Genomic DNA, 20,697 nt, shown 5'->3' with positions numbered 1-20,697 from the left:
TCGAGGGGATCATGTGGGGGTGCTGGGTGCTGCCTCCGGCCCCAGTAATCGACCTGGATCGACCGCAGCAGGTGGCGGCGGCGGCGGTGGCGAGGAGGGTCTCTGGCGAGGTGTTGGGTGGGGTGGATAGGTGGATAGGTGGGGCGCGGACTACTACGCGTGGGGGGAGTGGAGTGGTGGAGTGGGGAGGGTGAACGGGTCGGCTAGGGTTAGCCCGAGGGTGGTTATGGGCCGGGGCGGTAGATGGTCAGCTGGGCCACTTGGCCCAGTTGGGCCAGGGGATCTTTTTCTTTTTTAAATACTTTTTTCTATTATTTTTTTATTAGTTATCATTATTATTATTTATGTTTTAAATATATAGGATTTTCACCAATTTTGGAATGTCCGGTTCATAATTATAATCTACTAGTCGTAGACCCGTGCATTTGCACGGGCATAGTTACAAGACTTATATTTAGGAACAGAGGGAGTGTGATATTAAATGGAAATAATTGCAAAACGTAGTAACTAAAAGGAACATAAAACCATTTCTCAATCCAATGAGATGTTGGTTGGAAGTACATATATAAAATATTAGTTGACCAAATGATTATGGGAAGAATAGATTATTGAACATTAACTATTCAACATTAATTATTCAACATTAATTATTCAACATTAATTATTGAACGGTCATACCCGTAGTTTTGACCGTGTTTTGAAATGGCCATGAAAAATTCATTTTCCTTGTATGAAAAATTCATTTTCCATTTTTCAAGTGACCAAAATGAATTTTTTTGTGAAGTACCTACCATATATTTGTTTCAAAATTAGACCAAATCATTTTTCTAAAATACTAGGCCATATTTAATGTATAATTGACAAAATGATTGGGTGTTAAAGGCTTTTATCGATCTCTCCTAAAAAAGACAAATTTTCGTTGAATCAGCTGAAAGCGGGTCAAATTTGAACTGCATCTACATTATAGTTTGCTCTATATTTTTGCTAAAAATAACTATATGTACACAAGTATCTATTTAATCATAGAAACATCAAAACATTTCCAAGATTCAACCACTAGGTATGAACGGTCATACCCGCTATTTTGACCGCGTTTTGAAATGGCCATGAAAAATTCAAAACAAATTCAAAAAAATGGAAAACCATTGCATTGTGTCATTATGTGTGACAAAGTCACCGCCTAACCATTGCATTGCCACGTGTTCTAGGTGGAATAGTCATGTCTGATGGGTTGAACAGTCCCTCGATAGGTGTTAGCAAGAATAATACAATAGAATAATCTCATGAGGAGACTGAACTAAGCACAAACATGAATTAGTAGCCAAGTGTTTGATTAGCGGTGCGGGTAATTCACATAGACAATGGGCCTAAATTTTGGCTGAGGATGATCATCTACTAAGGAGACTCTCTTGGCAAATTTTTATCTCAAATGGATGAATCTAGGTGGCACTTGCTTTGCAAAGTAACACATTGTGCAGAAATATGGATGTTGAAGCTAGGATCAAATGAATGAATGGATTGACCTGAAATTTGGTGTATGATGTTAATTTGGGCATATGAAGGCACTCTATAAAAATTATACCATTTGGACATGCGAAAGTGACACTTCCGTCACAATGTGCCAATCTGGACAGAAAATGGTAATTAAAACTGGGCTCACATAGATGATTGGATTGAGCTTAAATTTGGAGGAGGATGATAATTTGGGCACATTAAGGTACTGTAAAAAATTCATAAATTTGGATAAACAAAAATTGTACTTCCTTCACAATACTCTCTACTGTATAGAATATTGGGAAAAATATTGAGAGAAACTGGCTGAATTAAATGAGCTAAAATTTGGTGCAGTGAGGTTATATGGTCAGTATCATCCCGTGGTAAATTTGTCATCAACTATAAAGCAATATAAAACATAGTTGCTTCACAAAATGAAAATATTACCAAAAGCAAAGATTGGATGATGAGCTCACATGAATTGTTAGATGTGGCTAAAAATTTATGGAGAGCTACGTTTTGGGCACATAGATGATGTGGAAAAAATTCAACTCATCAGGATATTCCTATCTAGTACTTCCTTCACAAAGCTGTTAGGTGAACACAAACTTTGGAAATTTGTTGAGAAAGATTTACTAGGCAAATCGTTACGAAAGTTTTCATGAGGCAAAGATTTGGATAGGAAAGAGTGCCCAAACAATATGAGGGTAATCAAAGAAATAGAAATAGCACTTCCTTCACAAAGTGCTATTCTTAACAAAATAGGAAAATGAATATTTTTGAATTATTTTTGAACTATGGAAGGGAGGTTTTTCACATATTTGAGGAATATATAGTCCAAAGTATTTATGAGAATTTTTCGAGAATTTTTGGAATGATAGAATAGTAGGTTGCTTCACAAACTAGGATCAGGTGGGATAGAATGGACCCACGAGTGACATGTCAACATAGTTAGAACATGTTACGACATTTTTACAATCGTCGTAGAAGTTATCACGATCTCATCTTATGCGATTATGACGTTTTGACTCACATCATCGTAATTTATATGTAGATTTGATCCTCTCAAATGGTTTACGACGATCTCGGATGAAATCGTCATAGATTTATGACGAATTCATCAACGACATTTTAAAAAACATCACATATGAGCATATTTCTTGTAGTGAGCGACAAACCCCCTGAGCGCCACGACCATGCCTCACAGCCAAGGAGCTCACCACAAGCACACAGAGCTAAGTACCCCGACCAGCGGAACGCAAAAGTATTAACAAAGGGGCAGTCGCCCAAACGATTACACCTCCAAAGGGCCTTCCCTTTTTTGGTCACACGATCACGAGAAGAGGATGAGGAGGAAGGCGAAGGAGATCCCATGGGGCTGCCGCCGCGGACGCCCGACGCCCGTGCGCCAGCACTCAGTACGTGTCTTTCTCCTCCTTCATGGCCCCATGGGGGCGAACTGGCGTGGATTCCCCGGGGGCGGGAGAGCGGCGCCGCGCCGGCTGGCTTTCTCCCGAGGTCCGGGCGCGACGGCGTGGTGGCATGTCGTAGCTGATGTCGCTGCTGTTGCTCGGGCAACATCTAGGCCAACATCCTCCGGACTGCATCCCAGGCGCTCGCCCTTACCCTCGAAGATCTTGACGAAGAGTGTCGCCTCCCCGTCATACTTGAAGAGGAGGGTTGTAACATCCCAAATTTTGGGATGTTAATATAATTAGCTAAGTACCCATGCGTTGCCACGAAATAAAAAGAGTATATGGACACAAAAAACTATTCTACTTCTCGAATATGCATTGAGCATGGCAATACGTGATCTCCGTTCAGAAGATTTACTTCCGCTCTAGCATTTTATTTTCCTTGTTGGACTGAATATATCACATAAAAAGGCTAGCTACAGGGTTCTAGTGCAAAATACTTCAAATCTACGCATCCAATGCAAATAACATTTTCTTAAATATATTTGTTTTTACAGTAATTGAAATAGATCTAATGGAGATCAGCTTTGTTCAAAGCAAAAAAGCAAAAAAGAATTGAATGAATGAAAAAAGTGGATGACCTTATCACCCCCTTGAGGCTGGCACAAAAAGATTTTATAGCAACACATAACTTCACCACCACATGCAATTATTTACAATTTCTAATTTTCGGTGTTGGAGAAGACTAAATTAGCTAGAGAGTAGGTATATGGGATGAACCATCCCATGTCCAGCTGAACCCGGCCACCGCGACGATGCTTGCACTGGATTTGTGGCATCCCATGAAGCACATGCAACAGTCAGATCTAACTAACCGGGAATTACTCAAGACGTGGAAATTCCCACATTACTTGGTTGTTGTTGGTACAAAAATAAAATTAATAATGTTAGGGATGTAACAAAACTGGATTATATGCACAACAAAAACTGCCCACGAAGGAAATCGCTCCGGCTACACCACAATGAGCTGAAGCTCACATGGTGGCCTCCACCATGACCGCCACCATATTTGAGGCATTATCGGCATAGACGAGTCTCCTACAAGTGGTATCAATTTTTATAGTAATATTTTTTGTGTTTAAGCTGCAGAGCAAACATAACCACAACTAAATAGGATCGATGCACAATTGCTAACACTCATCAACTGATTATTTAGTGGTACACTAAGCGGCAGCAAGAAGAAAGTACCAAAAAACTGGAAGTATAGAACATACAAGAAAGTAAGTGAACTAATCCATGCTTTACATATTTGGTCACTATAGCCATCATATGAATAGAAAATCAAATGAAACTTACTTGCTTCCTCCTCTAGGTTTTGATCATCATCGTTATCAAACTCGATATTCTGCAGAGTGGAGCCATATGAGTCATATTTACAATATGAAAGACAAAGAAATGATGCATCACTGGTCTATCATTTCATAATGGGTACCCTTTCAAATTTTTCCATGTGAAGGAACATACATATATCATATAGTTTCGCGAAAATCATGAGCCTTTTGAAACAGTTTTTTCTACCATAAAGAATACCTCAGTGCATAAAGATTTGAAGTACTAATCTATTTATAATTGTCATCCCAACTTTCTTCCTCTTCCACTTCCCACTTTTCTTATATCACCATCCTTTCTGATCTTATCCTCTCCATACTATTAAGTACCCAATCACTATCAGCACAATGGCATAAGCATAATCTTACTATTTCCGTAATGTGTAATGCCAAACAAAGTATAAGACTTCAGACCAGTTATATCGTATCTACAATACGAAGATGTTTTCCAGATTGATTCCAAGAACTCGAAAATAAAACTAATAGGTAATGATTTATTTGCTTGAGCTTCCCTTCAAGTTTCTCAAATAGTTCAAATGGATGGCAAATAAAGATGGCAAGATCCATGAAAAGGATACATATATGTAGACCTAAAGAATATCAAGCCTAGAAGTGTTCGTTTAAGTTTCACTGCTTCCATAGACATGCCAATAGGATGGTGTAAACAAAATGGTTTCCTGGAAAAAAAGATACCAGAAGTTGTCATAGGCATGAACAGAGGTTTGTGGCAAAAGAAACTACAGCGATTGAAGCAAAACCTGCCTCTCCTATTAGAAGTATTTTGGTATCTTTGCCATCATTCTGGAATTTTCATTACAGCGGCTTCAAGTTGCATACATCCATGAAGGAGGGAAATATCACTATACCATGTTTATTTTTTGCCAATTAACAGTGAGATCTGAAACTAACTTCAAGATAGCACCTGAAACCGAAAAACAAAATGAACCTCAAGATGCAAAATGGAAAAAGTGAGCTAGAGTATAAGAGGAAAATAATCGCAACACTCGATAAATATGTGCACACAGAACATGTTCTAAGTTCTTCACCATCATACTTGTAACCTTTATTCAATAAACAAAAATATAGTAAGGATACACCAATATGATAAGAGCACATTGATATACTAAATAGTAAGTATGGTGTTTGATGTTGACCTAATTCACTCAAATGCTTACAGGAGCACGCACGCTTGCGAATCGAGGATACATTTATTTATCAGAGAAAAATATAATTTATTTATTAAACTTCTTCATGCTACAGAGATATATACATGATGGAAAACCTATCCTCTCCAAACACTATTAATTACATGACATCAATACAAAACCAAAGAAATAACTTTTACCAACCACAACAATTAGTCCATTAGAATTTGACCTAATTGTGCGTGGGTAAGCTCATTTGATATACATCAGTGACCAAAATGCATGCCACAACAATAGATGTCCCAGCCTTATCTTAACAATCATTTTTTTGCAACGAACAAAGGCATCATTAATTTCTAAAGTAACATCAGCTGTTTAAAGTATTGTGCACCCATTTTTTATGTTCCATTATTGTGACGACATGGCTACGTTTTCTGGTTGATGTTTATATGCAACCAATGGGGGCAAAAGAAATGGTTCTCCAAGAAAGAGATTATGAACATTACAGGAATAAATTCCCCACAATTAAACATTTTTCTTTGACGAATCCAATATAACTGATGAATTCCTTAAAAATTCAGTCATTGACTACACATGGAATCAAAGTGCATCTCTACTTTCTTAAAAAAGCTGCATATGGACGTGAATGGTTTCCTAAAGTGTTGGACCAAACATGTTCAATTGGATTGTACTAGGAACTGGATCAAGTGATAAACTAACTTATAAACTGAAAAGTAGGATGCTTCTATTGTATTAAGAAAACATGAGGAAAACATAACAAAACTCATAGCTACATGAAAATTAATAGACTTACCCACTCATTTCACTGAGATGCCGAGTATATTGGGTTTGCTCTCTGTTATACAATTGTCCTTTGATGCATATATAGGAAGATTAATAGACTTATCCACTAATTGGCGCGTCCGTGAAACCTTTGCTTGGTTCTCTAATTCACTTGATAAAGTTAGAATTCTTTTGAGTGAATAAAATCTCTCGGGATGGCTTCTTATCAGCCTATCTAATTGCACTCTTTTCGGCGCGACGAACTCATACCTAGCTGACAGTTGAGGCATATAAAAGCAGAAAAAACATGTTTGTACAACAAACGCAAGTGATTACCACCATCCATGTTTTTCTAGCATATTTATGGGCATCCAAGGTTTTACGCCTGTTCTTCAAGAAGATGTGCATGGACAAATATCTTGATGAACTGAAGCACTGGTGATAGCAGAAGGATTGATGAACACTGAACATAAACATTGTTGATGTAATATTCAGTCAAAGTTTTTTGTCACCAATGAGGGAGAGCCATGACTCATGCAAAGTGATAGTCTGGAATTCACATTCATCCACCCATGTGTGCTATTGTAACTGCACGAGTAGCCATAACCTCCCGAAGATATAGTCCATGCAATTCTGTAGGACCTAGCAACAAGGTTAAAACTTGGAAATTGGGATCAAAGCTTGGTGAGAAAGACAAACATGAGAGTTTGATTGGATCGTACCTGCTTGAGAACTACGGAATATATGCAAAGAAGGACAACTGGGGAAAAATACAAAGTCACGGGTCACTCCAATTAATATACCAAGCACACAACTCTGTCTCTGATTTCAATTGACGTGGGGACCTCTACCAACATACCTTGGTGACGCCATCGGTGCTGCACTGCTGCTGATGGTGTGGTGCATTGCCAACTGGCCAACGCTTCATCCTGCGCCAACCAGTGCCTCCCAGAGCAACTTCAGCATTGCACGTCGACGAATAGTGAGAGTGCGCTGTCATGAAAAGAGCAGGCAAATCAACCCAGTGGACATCCACCATAGGAAAAATCTTCGACTTGATTGGTGTTGCGGCTGCAACGGCCAGTAGTGGCAGCAGTGAGCGGAGGAATCTGTACATAGGTTTCATAGATTGATCTTGTTATAAATACTCCTAACTATACCGCTAGATCATGTCAAATAATAGTTTTTACTACCATAGAGGTTTACTTTCCATATGAAAATAACGTCCCCTAGGTCCTGGTCCTGTCACATCTCACGTGAAGCTTTGCAATCAATGCAACTTTTAACTATCGAACTGAAACCACAAACTACAGTCTGAAGAATACAAGGCAAAGATCATCAACTGAACTAATCGGCCACTTCTATTGCTCAAAACAACTCTCTCCATACTCCATGGCACACTACCATCACGTGAAACCAAACGACCACCAACTAACAACTTTAACCGGAAAAATTAGATCCCCGACGAACCCCAAATAAAAGCAGAACAACACCGCACCAGCAGATTACAACCTGATCACAGAACACGAAGCAAAACATACTTGTGAAAGACTAAATATCATGTGGTATTGTTGATGCTAGTCTGAAGGGCGAGGAGAGGATGCCATACCTTGGCAGTCGCTTCGCATCCTCTTCACATGCTACTTCCCGATCCTCTGTTGTGGATGCGGGAGCCCAACACACCGAATCTATGACCCCCATCCTCGCCAGCCATGGCACAAATTGGAGGCCATGATGGCCCTCGTCAGCAAGGGCATCTACGTCGCCGCCTCCCAGCTCACCGCCGCAACATTGATATCTCCCCTACGCCACGCCGAGCGTGCGCTTTGCTATCGTGCAGGTCGTGTGTGTGCTTGGATCGCTTTGTGGTTGTTTTCTCCTGATATTTGTTGCGAGGGATGGATCGTATGTTAAAAGATAGATGGGAACAAGATGTTGATTGAACCGTTGCTTTTCTGGTTTACTTGCCTCTGGTTTTCGGAGGGATTGAAGGATTGAAAAAAATCAATGGGTCGTGGGTGAAAGGCGCGATCGAAGGGGAAGGTCTGGGTAGGTTGAACCAGTTTGTCTCCAAAGATGCAGAGAGATCAAAAAATAAAACAAGCTTAGACAACCATTTCCCTGATGTTGATAATTAAGAGCTAGAGCTACGTGCAGAACGGGGCCTAAATTGGATATGCAGAAAGCGTACATCAATTTCGGAATTCAGGTGTGTACATCATTGAAATCTGCTAGACATTTTCCCCTATGAGCTGCAAAGTACTTAATGCTGAACACCGGGCCATTGTTCAGACGGTGCTGCATTTTTTATCCAGATAGGTCAAACATTGATATCCAATGCAATGCGTATATTACCAAATCAAATATTCGACTTCCCGTCAGGGGTACGAGGAGTGAGATGGGACGTGGGAGGAGGCGCAAACCGAACCGAACCTGTCGGAAGGGGCGGGATGAGATCGCCGCCACGCTCTTTGACAACAGCGCCGCACTCACGCATGCATGCAATTGGAGGAAATGGCGACGTGGGCGCACTGCGCGATGAGGGCGAGGCGGCGCGTCGGCATTGTCAGTGTCGAGGCGGGAGATGAAGAGCGCCGGCATGGCGGCGGCATCATGAGATCTGCCCATCCGCCCCACCAATCGCAAGGCCTATGCGCCCTCGCCTGCAGGCTGCATCCCGAACATCCCCGAATCTCATCGGCCATGACGGCGAGGATCTCAGCGGCCGCCGCCCTTCGCTTTGGACCGTTGGAAAATCGAGATGCAAAGCACGCTGTGAAGACACACGGTGTCTCACCGGCGTGGAAGGCAGCACCAGCGCGGCAAGGTCATCGTTTGGTGCAGTGAACGGCGACCAGGCAACCAAGTGACCAGGCGATGGACGCGAGGGCTCCTCTGGTGCGGCGGCAGCACCAGAAGATGGAGGCGAGGGAGGCAGGCGTGCGCGAGTGTTCAACCGTTCTGTTTTGACCATACGAGGTGGGGAGGTAGAGGTTTTGCTTTTTGCCCTGTGAACCGGATTTTAATTGATTGGTTTAAGGAGGGATGGAAACAAAATTGATTGGTTTAAGGAGGGATGAAAAAAAATCGATGAAACTGTGTAGCGACGGGGGATTTGTCGTCGTGGTCGAACCATCACGACAGACGGAAGATCCCCCTTTAATAGTAGAGATTATTAGATTGATTGTTTGTTTGTTTGAGTGATTGAAACTTGAGTGAAGTTTGATTATTTTTTAACTTCTGAATGAGAGGGAATAAAATGACTTTCCCTTTTTTTCTTGTGAATTTAAATTCATCCCTTTAAAAATAGTGAGAGAAGATAGCATGACTTCTTCAACTAAAAATAATTTGACTCCAGGTGGCATTTGAATATCTTTCGATTTTTGCTTTGCATTTTGTTCATTCATGGAGTACCGGGAACATTATCTTGCCAAGCAAGAAAAAGAGAGGAGGAACATGACCCTCCAAACCTGGGGATATTCTTTGAAATATTTGAGCCAAGAAACCCAAGATTTATTTGAAAAAAATATTTGCAAAAAGAAATAAATCATTTAGGGAATATTCTGGAAAAAAATATTTTTTAAGTTTTATTTTGGCCGTGGAAAAATGTTCATCAAATAGATTTTTTTCTCATAATTTTAGTATATAATAACCCTATATTCCGAATTTATTTGGTTTCCTTTTTATCGTTTACTTTCCGGTTTTTGAAAATAGGAAAGAGATCTCATTTAATTGGAAATAAAGTGTTGGCCCATTAAGACTTTCCAAAGGCTGGCCGACAGGATCATCTTCTTCCTCACGTTCTCCCTCCTCCGAGGACCTTCCATAGCCATGGAGACAAGAACCTTCCCCTTCCCGATCTCCCTCTCCTTTCCTTCCCGACGCCTCCCGAGCCCCTCTCACTACAGGAATCGGGCATTTTGCCGCGAGGACGCTACAGACGGCAAAGAGAGAATTACACACGGCAAAAATTTTGCCATCAGCCCATGACGGCAAAAAATGTCGTCAACCCATGTGCCCGCAAAGGGTAATTTTGCTGTCAGCATTTTTTCTGGCAGACGGCAAAAAATTTGGCGTCACTAAAAATGGTTTGCCGCATCTATTATGAGGCAGACGGCAAAAATAGATAATAGACGAAACGACCAGCAAAACGAACGATGTTAGTTATTTTTGCTGTCAGGTCCAGTTCTCCTACAGACGGCAAAGAGAAGCATTTGCCGTTAGTCTCATATTCAATAGGCGGCGAAGAAATTTATTTTAATTAAAAAAATGGTGGGTATGTCCTTGGTTGTTCTCGCTGCAACGCCGTCGATGGCGGTCCTTGGTCGTTCAGGTGGCAGAGGAGAGAGATAGTCGTCGGCATTCTGGCAATGAGTGTGTCGAGCGGGAAGATGGCGGCCAGCGGTGAGCACGTCCGGTGGCCCGGGGTCGTTCTGGCAGAGGAGTAGGCCGAGGAGGCTCATCTGTTACGGGGTCCTATGTCATGCGGCAGCGGCGAGGTTCGACGGGGTCTGGCCGAAGCGAGATCCGACCCGGGCAGCCGCGGCAGAGTCCGGCCAGGGGCGACCGCGGCGGAGTCCGACCAGGGGCGGCCGCGACGGGTCTGGTGCTCGGGGAATGAGAGTTGGTTGTGGCAGGGTCCGGCGAGGGTAGGCCGCGGCGGAGGCCGGCGAGGGAGACCACGGCGGAGCCGGCGAGGGGCAGAGAGGTAGGGGTGATAAGCTCGGCCGCTGCAGGGTCCGACGAGTGGCGCCATGGAGGGGTCCGGCGAGTGGCGGAGTTGCTGAGTCCGGCGAGGAAGCTCCTGATACAGTAGGTGAGGAACGCTGCAGCTGCCTTTCAGCCGTGGATAGGAGATCGAGGGAGTTGGGAGCGTGCGTTTTTTGTGGGAACGTTTGTTTTTTGTGGAGCAATCTAATGGACCGGTGGGTGTGGGGTTTGGGGCAGCACCGCCATGTCATCGATCCAGGGGACTTGGGTTCCAACCAATAGGAAACCAGTATATAGTTTGTGTTTGTTTACCCTATTATTTTTGGCAAAATAATCATGTTAAAATTTAGTAATATTCTCAAAAAATTCCCATGCCTTCTAGAGATAATAACGCAATACCATGCCAAATTTCGTATACTTTAGAATATTTTGACATTTTCAAATAATTTCAATAGTAAACACTATCATTTCGCCTACACTAAAAAACAAACACACATCAAAATCTTTGCCGTCTGCCAACCGAAAACAGACGGAAAAATAATTATTTTGAGATTTTGCGTTTTGAGATGTGCGGATGAGATACCGCCATGTCATCGATCCGTAGGACTGATTCGTGAGATGTGTTTCTTCTTTGCCGTGTGTGGATTTTTTACAGTCGGCAAAATATCTTTGCCGTCATCGGTTTTTCTTACAGACGGCAAAATATGTCTTTGTCATCATCAATGTAGTTTACAGACGGCAAAATATATTTGCCGTCATCATATTTTCTTAAAGACGGCAAAATATTTCTTTGCCATCAGTTATTCTTTGTCGTCACGTCAATGACGGCAAAATAACCTTTGCCGTCTACCCCGACGATTAGCTGACGGCAAAGAACTTTTCTATAGGCAAAATAGCAAATTCCTGTAGTGTCTATTTAAAGCCACGCCCCTCCTCGTTCCATTTTCCTCGCCACCACTCCGATCCGTAGCCTCCACGCCCCCTGTGAGACTTCGCCGGAGCCGGCCCTACAGGAGCTTCCCACGGCGCCACAAACTCTCCCCAGCTCCCTGGTACCCCTTGCCGCTACTCCTTACACACCCCCTGCATCCCCACTTCGACCCCGCCCTTACCTCATCGCCCTTGTCCTTGCAAGACTCACCCTCGCCGGCGTCACTCCCCTACCAGGCCGAAAGGAGCAACACCAGGAGCCAGCAACCCACCTTGCCAGGAGCGCCGACCTCCCCCACGCACCGACCACCCCCTCCTCCGTCGCCCCATCCCTGCCAGTGACCCCCCCCAACGCCGGAGCTGCTCATCACGCCGGCCATCTCGCCGGAGGAAGACCCTCCCCTGACAGCAACGTGAGACATCTCTCTCACCTCCCCGTTGTTAATTTTTTTAGTGTTTACCTTTAGATCTTGATCCTAAGGCCCCTATTAGATCACTTATAAGCCGAACCGTTTTCTTCTAATGTGTGGTCGTTTGTTAGTACACCGAATACACACCGTCTAGACGAATCACAGCATGCCACGTGTACCATGTTCATTAGAATAGTCTTTCTCCTTTTCTCTTTTTATTTCCGTAACAGAACCAGTTCTGACTTTGTTTTCCTCATAACTTTTAATATACAAATCAAATGAAGTTTTTTTTGCGTTAGATCAAAATTTTCTTGTAGTTTCCAAAAATATATAATTTGTCTATGTTTCAAATTACAAAAATTGAGTTAGAACAGATTTGGTTTAAATCTTGTTTTGCTTATACCAGGAGTTTAAAAATAGCTTTTTAATTAATTGTTTTTGCTACTGATCACTAGTGAGCTTATTTATCAATGGGTAAAATTTCAGAATTTTGGAATATTTTAACTCATGATTTCATGTGAAACAAATTCTATTTTGGTTCATGAAAGGCAATTTTTCCTCTCACAGGTTATAGCTATTTTTGTTTGTTGTTTTATTTTCATCACTTGCTATTGTGATGCTTATTGTGTGAAATTTTTTGCTTCGTTTGATTATCCGGAGTGCGAAGCTTGTTATCTAGACACGCTCGAGTTCAACAATCGTCAACAAGGCAAGTCACGTTGATCATATTATTACCTACGTTTTATATGCATTGTAGTTCTACCTTTCTTCACCCAATTGCATGCAAAGTAGGTACTTGGAAAATTTGGATCTTGATGTAGTATCATGTGGTAGGCACCCATCACCCTTTTTGCTTTGGCCGGGACGTTATTGTGCTATGCTCCTAGTAGACAGGGTTTGGTTGAGTGTTGATCATGAGTGTTGCGAGAACTTAATAAATCAAGACCTAAAGACTCAAAGACTTGCAAGACCTCAGAACGAAATATACCTCTAGGTGAAGGATAGTTTAGATGGGCTCCCTGAAGAAACCAGTGGACGACCAGGGATGCATGGAGAAGCGCCATGACATCTTGCGGAAAGCTTCACCCAGGCACAAAGAGATGGACGGATACTTCAAGACCCAAGGCTTACCTGCACAGTGATACGTCTCCGTCGTATCTATAATTTTTGATTGTTTCACGCCAATATTCTACAACTTTCATATACTTTTGGCAACTTTTTATACTATTTTTGGGACTAACATATTGATCCAGTGCCCAGTGCCAGTTCCTATTTGTTGCATGTTTTTTATTTCGCAGAATATCCATACCAAACGAAGTCCAAACGTAATAAAAAATTACGGGGATTTTTTTTGGAATATATATGATTTTTGGGAAGAAGAATCAACGTGAGACGATGCACGGAGTGCCCACAAGCCCTCTCGCCGCGACCAGGGGGTGGGCCCGCGGCAGGCTGGCTTGTGGACACTCCTTAACGAGGTTGGAGCCCTTCTTTCGCCGCTAGAAAGATAATATCAGGAAGAAAATCGTGTTAAAATTTCAGCCCAATCGAGTTACGGATCTCTGGGAATTTAGGAAACGGTGAAACGCAGAATCTGGGAGCATAGAAACAGAAGGATACAGAGAGAGACATCCAATCTCGGAGGGGCTCTCGCCCCTTCGCCGCCATGGAGACCATGAACCAGATTGTAAACCCTTCTCCATCGAGTGAGGAGGTCAAGGAAGAAGAAGAAGAAGGAGGGGGGCTCTCTCCCCCTCTCTCCTGGCGGCGCCAGAACGCCGCCCGGGACATCATCGTGTGACGGCGATCAACACCAACACCTCCGTCATCTTCACCAACATCTCCATCATCTTCCCCCATCTATATTCAGCGGTTCACTCTCTCGCAACCTGCTGTACCCTCTACTTGAACATGGTGCTTTATGCTACATATTATTATCCAATGATGTGTTGCTATCCTGTGATGTCTGAGTAGATTATTGTTGTTCTATCGGTGATTGATGAATTGCTATGATTGGTTTAATTTGCTTGTGGTTATGTTGCTGTCCTTTGGTTCCCATCATATGATCGCGTGCATGGATCACACGATAGGTTAGTTGTATGTTTATAGGACTATGTATTGGGAGGCTAGAGTGACAGAAGCTTCAATCCTAGCATAGAAATTGATGCATATGGGACTGAAGGGGGACCAATATATCTTATTGCTATGGTTGGGTTTTACCTTAATGAACGTTAGTAGTTGTGGACGCTTGCTAATAGTTCCAATCATAAGTGCATAGAATTCCAAGTAAGGGATGACATGCTAGCAGAGGCCTCTCCCACATGATACTTGCTATCGATCTAGTAACATAGTCAATTTCTTAGGGACAATTCCGCAACTCCTACCACCACTTTTCCACACTCGTTAGACACTGGTAGTTGTTTCTTTATCTAACCAGCCCCTAGTTTTATTTACGTGTTCTTTACTTTCTTGCAAGCCTATTCTATCACTCCTATAAAGTACTTCTAGTTTCATACTTATTCTAGGTAAAGCGAACGTAAAGTGTGCATAGAGTTGTATCGGTGGTCGATAGAACTTGAGGGAATATTTGTCCTACCTTTAGCTCCTCGTTGGGTTCGACACTCTTACTTATCGACAAAGGCTACAATTGATCCCCTATAATTGTGGGTTATCAAGACCTTTTTCTGCCGCCGTTGCCAGGGAGCAATAGCGTAGGGTGAATATCCTCCTGTGTGCTTGTTTGCTTTATCACTAAGTAGATTTATTTGCTGTTCTAAGTTGTTCTCTATCTTTAGTTATGGATATGGAACACGAAATACCAAAATAATAAGTGTACTTGCTACTCATGGAGATAGGGAACCTCCTAAAACCCTCGAGGCTCGTTATGTGGAAAATATTATGCACTTCTTTAATAATCCTGAGAAAGCCCCATTCAATTATATAATGGGATACACGTTGGATCAACGTGAATACTTTAGGGATTATTGCTTGACTAAAAAAGGGAAACTTTTATGGGATCAAATCCATTTGTTGAAATGGTATGCTTGGGAACTATGCAAGAGATATGGTGTTACTTGTTGCTCTAGGATGAAGGCTCCACACCTTCCCTTTTTTTGAGAATTTAATGATCATAGAACCTTGGCTTCTTATGCTAATGGTATATATGATTACTATGATGTGGATCAAATAGAAGAGTTTGTTGCTTTAATGGGTGCTTATGAAATTGAGGCTATGTTTAAATGGTGTGATGATAATGATGATGCTCCTTACCGATCTGAAAATTTGGCTATGCTTCGTTATTGTTATACTAATTATGAATATAATGCCCATATTTAACGATTTAAGGAGAAATCCTATGCTTCCCAAGAAGAGACTATTATTTTGCAGGAAACTATGGAAGAAGAAAATGCTGAAATTGTGAGCTCATTAGATGAAAAAGATGAAGAGGAGAGCGAAGAGCAAAAGGAGGAAGAGCGGACTAGCTACCAGTGTCCACCTTCTAATGAGAGTAACTCTTCTACTCATACATTATTTAATTTCCCTTCATTATTACCGAAGGATGAATGCTATGATCCCTTGGATTCGTTTGAAATATCCCTTTTTGATGAACTTGATGCTTGCTATGCTTGTGGCCATGATGCCAATATGAATGATGCTTATGAAGATGAGCTAGCTATAGTTCCTTATGTTACACATGATGATTTTGATGAATATAATATGCATGTGCTTACTTCTCCTACTTGCAATTATTATGAGAGAGGAACTACATCTCCACCTCTCTATGTTTCCAATACGATAAAATTGCAAGAAACTGCTTATGCTATGTATTGGCCTTTACTTGGTGTGCATGAATTGTTCTTTTATGACATGCCAATGCATAGGAAGAGAGTTAGACTTTGTCATTGCATGATATATGTTACCTTGTGCTCACTAATAAATTATAAATCATTGCTAATTAAAATTGGCTTTGATATACCTTGGGATCCGGGTGGATCCATTACTTGAGCACTTTATGCCTAGCTTAATGGCTTTAAAGAAAGCGCTTCCTGGGAGACAACCCAGAAGTTTTAGAGAGTCATTTATTTATGTTGAGTGATTTTATTTAGTTTAAAAACAAAAATATATATAGAGAGGAACTTAAAACTTTTTCAAAAAGAGAAGCGATTGAAAGGTGATGCATTGCGGAAGTGAGGGTCGACCTTGAACACTTGTATTCATGCTCATGGAAACAATGTAGAATTTTTCATGGAAGTTTCTCACAAAAATAATTATCCCCTTGTACAATTCCTTTGTGTTTTTAAAAATAATGTGCCAATTAAAGCCTTTACGATTAGTTTGGGTGATAGTTGCTTGATCACACTAAGAAAAGACAGAAACTTTCTCCTCACGAAATTAATTTTCGTTTTTATTATGGAAGAGATTTAGAGTTGATTCTTTTTTCTGATGATTGATATCCAAATTTTACAGACGTTAGTAATTTGTCATATTTTTTGAAATATCAGAGGTATACGAAATATACAGATTGCTACAGACTGTTCTGTTTTGACAGATTCTGTTTTCTATGCATTGTTCTCCTAGTTTGATGAATCTATGGGTAGTATCGGGCGGTATGAACCATGATGAAGTTGGATTACAGTAGATATAATGCTAATATGAATTTAGAATGAGTTCACAACAGTACTTGAAGTGGTGATTTATTTTATTATACTAACGGATCTCACAAAATTTTGTTGAGTTTTGTGTGATTGAAGTTTTCAAATTTTGGGTGAGAGCACGATGGATGAAGGAATAAGGAGAGGCAAGAGCCTAAGCTTGGGGATGCCCGAGGCACCCCAAGGTAATATTCAAGGAAGACTCAAGCGTCTAATCTTGGGGATGCCCCAGAAGGCATCCCCTCTTTCGTCTACAATCTATCGGTAATTTTACTCGGAGCTATATTTTAGATCGTCACATGATATGTGCAAATGCTTGGAGCGTCTTTTGTGTTTATTTTTCTTTTTTATTTTATACGCCATGCTGGTATGAGATAGTCCTTGGTTGGCTTTATAGAATGCTTCTTGTGCTTCACTTATATCTTTTAAAGTTTGGATTGCCTGTTTCCCTACACATAGAAAACCGCCATTTGTAGAATGCTCTTTTGCTTTACTTATATTTGTTAGAGCGGGGCATATATTGTGTAGAAAGAATTAAAATCTCATGCTTCACTTATACCTATTTAGAGAGTTAACAGGAGTTGGTCATTCACATGGTTAGTCATAAAATCCTACATAAAACTTGTAGATCACTGAATATGATATGTTTGATTCCTTGCAATAGTTTTGCGGCATGAATATGTGATCTTAGTGTCATGCTAATGAGTAATTGTGTATTTTTAGAAATACTTGTGTTAAGGTTTGTGATTCCCGTAGGGTGCACGTATGGTGAACCGTTATGTGATGAAGTCGGAGCATGATTTATTTATTGATTGTCATCCTTTGTGTGGAGGTCGGGATCGCGCGATGGTTAACTCCTACCAATCTTTCCCCTAGGAGCATGTGTGTAGTACCTTGTTTCAATGACTAATAGACTTTTGCAATAAGTACGTGAGTTCTTTATGACTAATGTTGAGTCCATGGATTATACGCACTCTCACCCTTCCACCATTGCTAGCGTCTCTAGTACCACACAACTTTCGCCTGTGCATTACACCCACCATATAGCCTCCCTCAAAACAGCCACCATACCTACCTATTATGGCATTTTCATAGCCATTCCGAGATATATTGCCATGCAACTACCACCATTCCGTCTCATGACATGTGTCACCACTTCCATATTGTCATTGCCTGATCATAAGATAGCTAGCATGATGTTTCCATGGCTTGTCCGTTTTTTGATGTCATTGCTATGCTAGATCATTGTCACGGTTCACTACCGAAGGCATTTCATATAGAGTCATCATTGCTCTAAGTATTGAGTTGTAAGTGTGATGATCATTATTAATAGATCATTGTCCCATGTGAGGAAATAAAAGAAGAGGCCAGCGAAGCCCATTTACAAAAAAGAGGCCAAAGATCCCACCGAAATAAATAAATAATATATAAATAATAAAAAAGAGGCCAAAGAGCCCACAAAAAAATGAGAGAAAAGAGAGAAGGGACAATTGCTACTATCCTCTTTCCACACTTGTGCTTCAAATAGCACTATGATCTTCATGACAGAGAGTATCCTATGTTGTCACTTCCATATACTAGTGGGAAATTTTCATTATATAACTTGGCTTGTATATTCCAATGATGGGCTTCCTCAAAATTGCCATAGGTCTTCGTGAGCAAGCAAGTTGGGTGCACACCCACTAGTTTATTTTGTGAGCTTTCATACACTTATAAGCTCTAGTGCATCCGTTGCATGGCAATCCCTACTCACACACATTGATATCTATTGATGGGCATCTCCATAGCCCGTTGATACGCCTAGTTGATGTGAGACTATCTCCTCCTTTTTTGTCTTCTCCACGACCACCATATACTATTCCACCTATAGTGTTATGTCCATGGCTCACGCTCATGTATTGCATGAAAGTTGAAGAAGTTTGAGAACACTAAAGTATGAAACAATTGCTTGCCTAAAACCAGGGTTGTGCATGATTTAAATACGTTGTGTGGGGAAGATGGAGCATAGCCAGACTATATGATTTTGTAGGGATAACTTTCTTTAGCCACGATATTTTGAGAAGACATGATTGCTTTGTTAGTATGCTTGAAATATTGTTGTCTTTTTGTCAAATGATAGACTATTACTTCGAATCACTCGTGTTTTAGTATTCATGCCATGATTAGATTATATGATCAAGATTATGCTAGGTAGCATTCCACATCAAAAATTATCTTTTTTATCATTTACCTACTCGAGGGCGAGCAGGAATTAAACTTGGGGATGCTGATACGTCTCCGTCGTATCAATAATTTTTTATTGTTTCATGCCAATATTCTACAACTTTCATATACTTTTGGCAACTTCTTATACTATTTTTGGGACTAACATATTGATCCAGTGCCTAGTGCGAGTTCCTGTTTGTTGCAAGTTTTTTATTTTGCAGAATATCCATACCAAACGAAGTCCAAACGTAATAAAAACTGACGGGGATTTTTTTGGAATATTTATGATGTTTCAGAAGAAGAATCAATGCGAGGCGATGCACGGAGTGCCCACAAGCCTTGTCGCCGCGGCCAGGGGGTGGGCCCATGGCAGGCAGGCTTGTGGCCACTCCTTAAGGCGGTTGCAGCCCTTCTTTCGCCATAAGTAAGATAATATCCGGTAGAAAATCATGTTAAAGTTTCAGCCCAATCGGAGTTACTGATCTCCGAGAATTTAAGAAACGGTGAAATGCAGAATCTGGGAGCGCAGAAACAGAAGGACACAGAGAGAGAGATCCAATCTCGGAGGGGCTCTCGCCCCTCCGCCGCCATGGAGACCATGGACCAGAGGGGAAACCCTTCTCCCATCTAGGGAGGAGGTCAAGGAAGAAGAAGAAGGAGGGGGGCTCTCTCCCCCTCTCTCCCGGCGGCGCCGGAACGCCGCCCAGGACATCATCGTGTGACGGCGATCTACACCAATACCACCGTCATGTTCACCAACATCTCCATCATCTTCCCCCATCTATATTCAGCGTTCACTCTCCCGCAACCTGTTGTACCCTCTACTTGAACATGGTACTTTATGGTACATATTATTATCCAATGATGTGTTGCTATCCTATGATGTCTGAGTAGATTATCGTTGTCCTATCGGTGATTGACGAATTGCTATGATTGGTTTAATTTGCTTGTGGTTATGTTGCTATACTTTGGTGCCCATCATATGATCACGCGCGTGGTTCACACCATATGGTTAGTTGTATGTTGATAGGACTATGTATTGGCAGACTAGAGTGACAGAAGCTTCAAACCTAGCATAGAAATTGATGCATATGGGCTTGAAGGGGGACCAATATATCTTATTGCTATGCTTGGGTTTTACCTTAATGAACGTTGGTAGTTGCGGACGCTTGCTAATAGTTCCAATCATAAGTGCATATAATTCCAAGTAAGGGATGACATGCTAGCAGAGGCCTCTCCCACATGATACTTGCTATCGATCTAGTAGCGTAGTCAATTGCTTAGGGACAATTCCGCAACTCCTACCACCACTTTTCCACACTCGTTAGACACTCGTAGTTGATTCTTTATCTAACCTGCCCCTAGTTTTATTTACGTGTTCTTTACTTTCCTGCAAGCCTATCCTATCACTCCTACAAAGTAGTTCTAGTTTCATACTTGTTCTAGGTAAAGCGAACGTAAAGTGTGCATAGAGTTGTATCGCTGGGCGATAGAACTTGAGGGAATATTTGTCCTACCTTTAGCTCCTAATTGGGTTCGACACTCTTACTTATCGAGAAAGGCTA

This window comes from Hordeum vulgare, chromosome 6H (genome assembly GCF_904849725.1).
Source record: "Hordeum vulgare subsp. vulgare chromosome 6H, MorexV3_pseudomolecules_assembly, whole genome shotgun sequence".
In the NCBI taxonomy this organism is placed as follows: domain Eukaryota; kingdom Viridiplantae; phylum Streptophyta; class Magnoliopsida; order Poales; family Poaceae; genus Hordeum; species Hordeum vulgare.
This window is presented reverse-complemented; position numbering follows the sequence as displayed.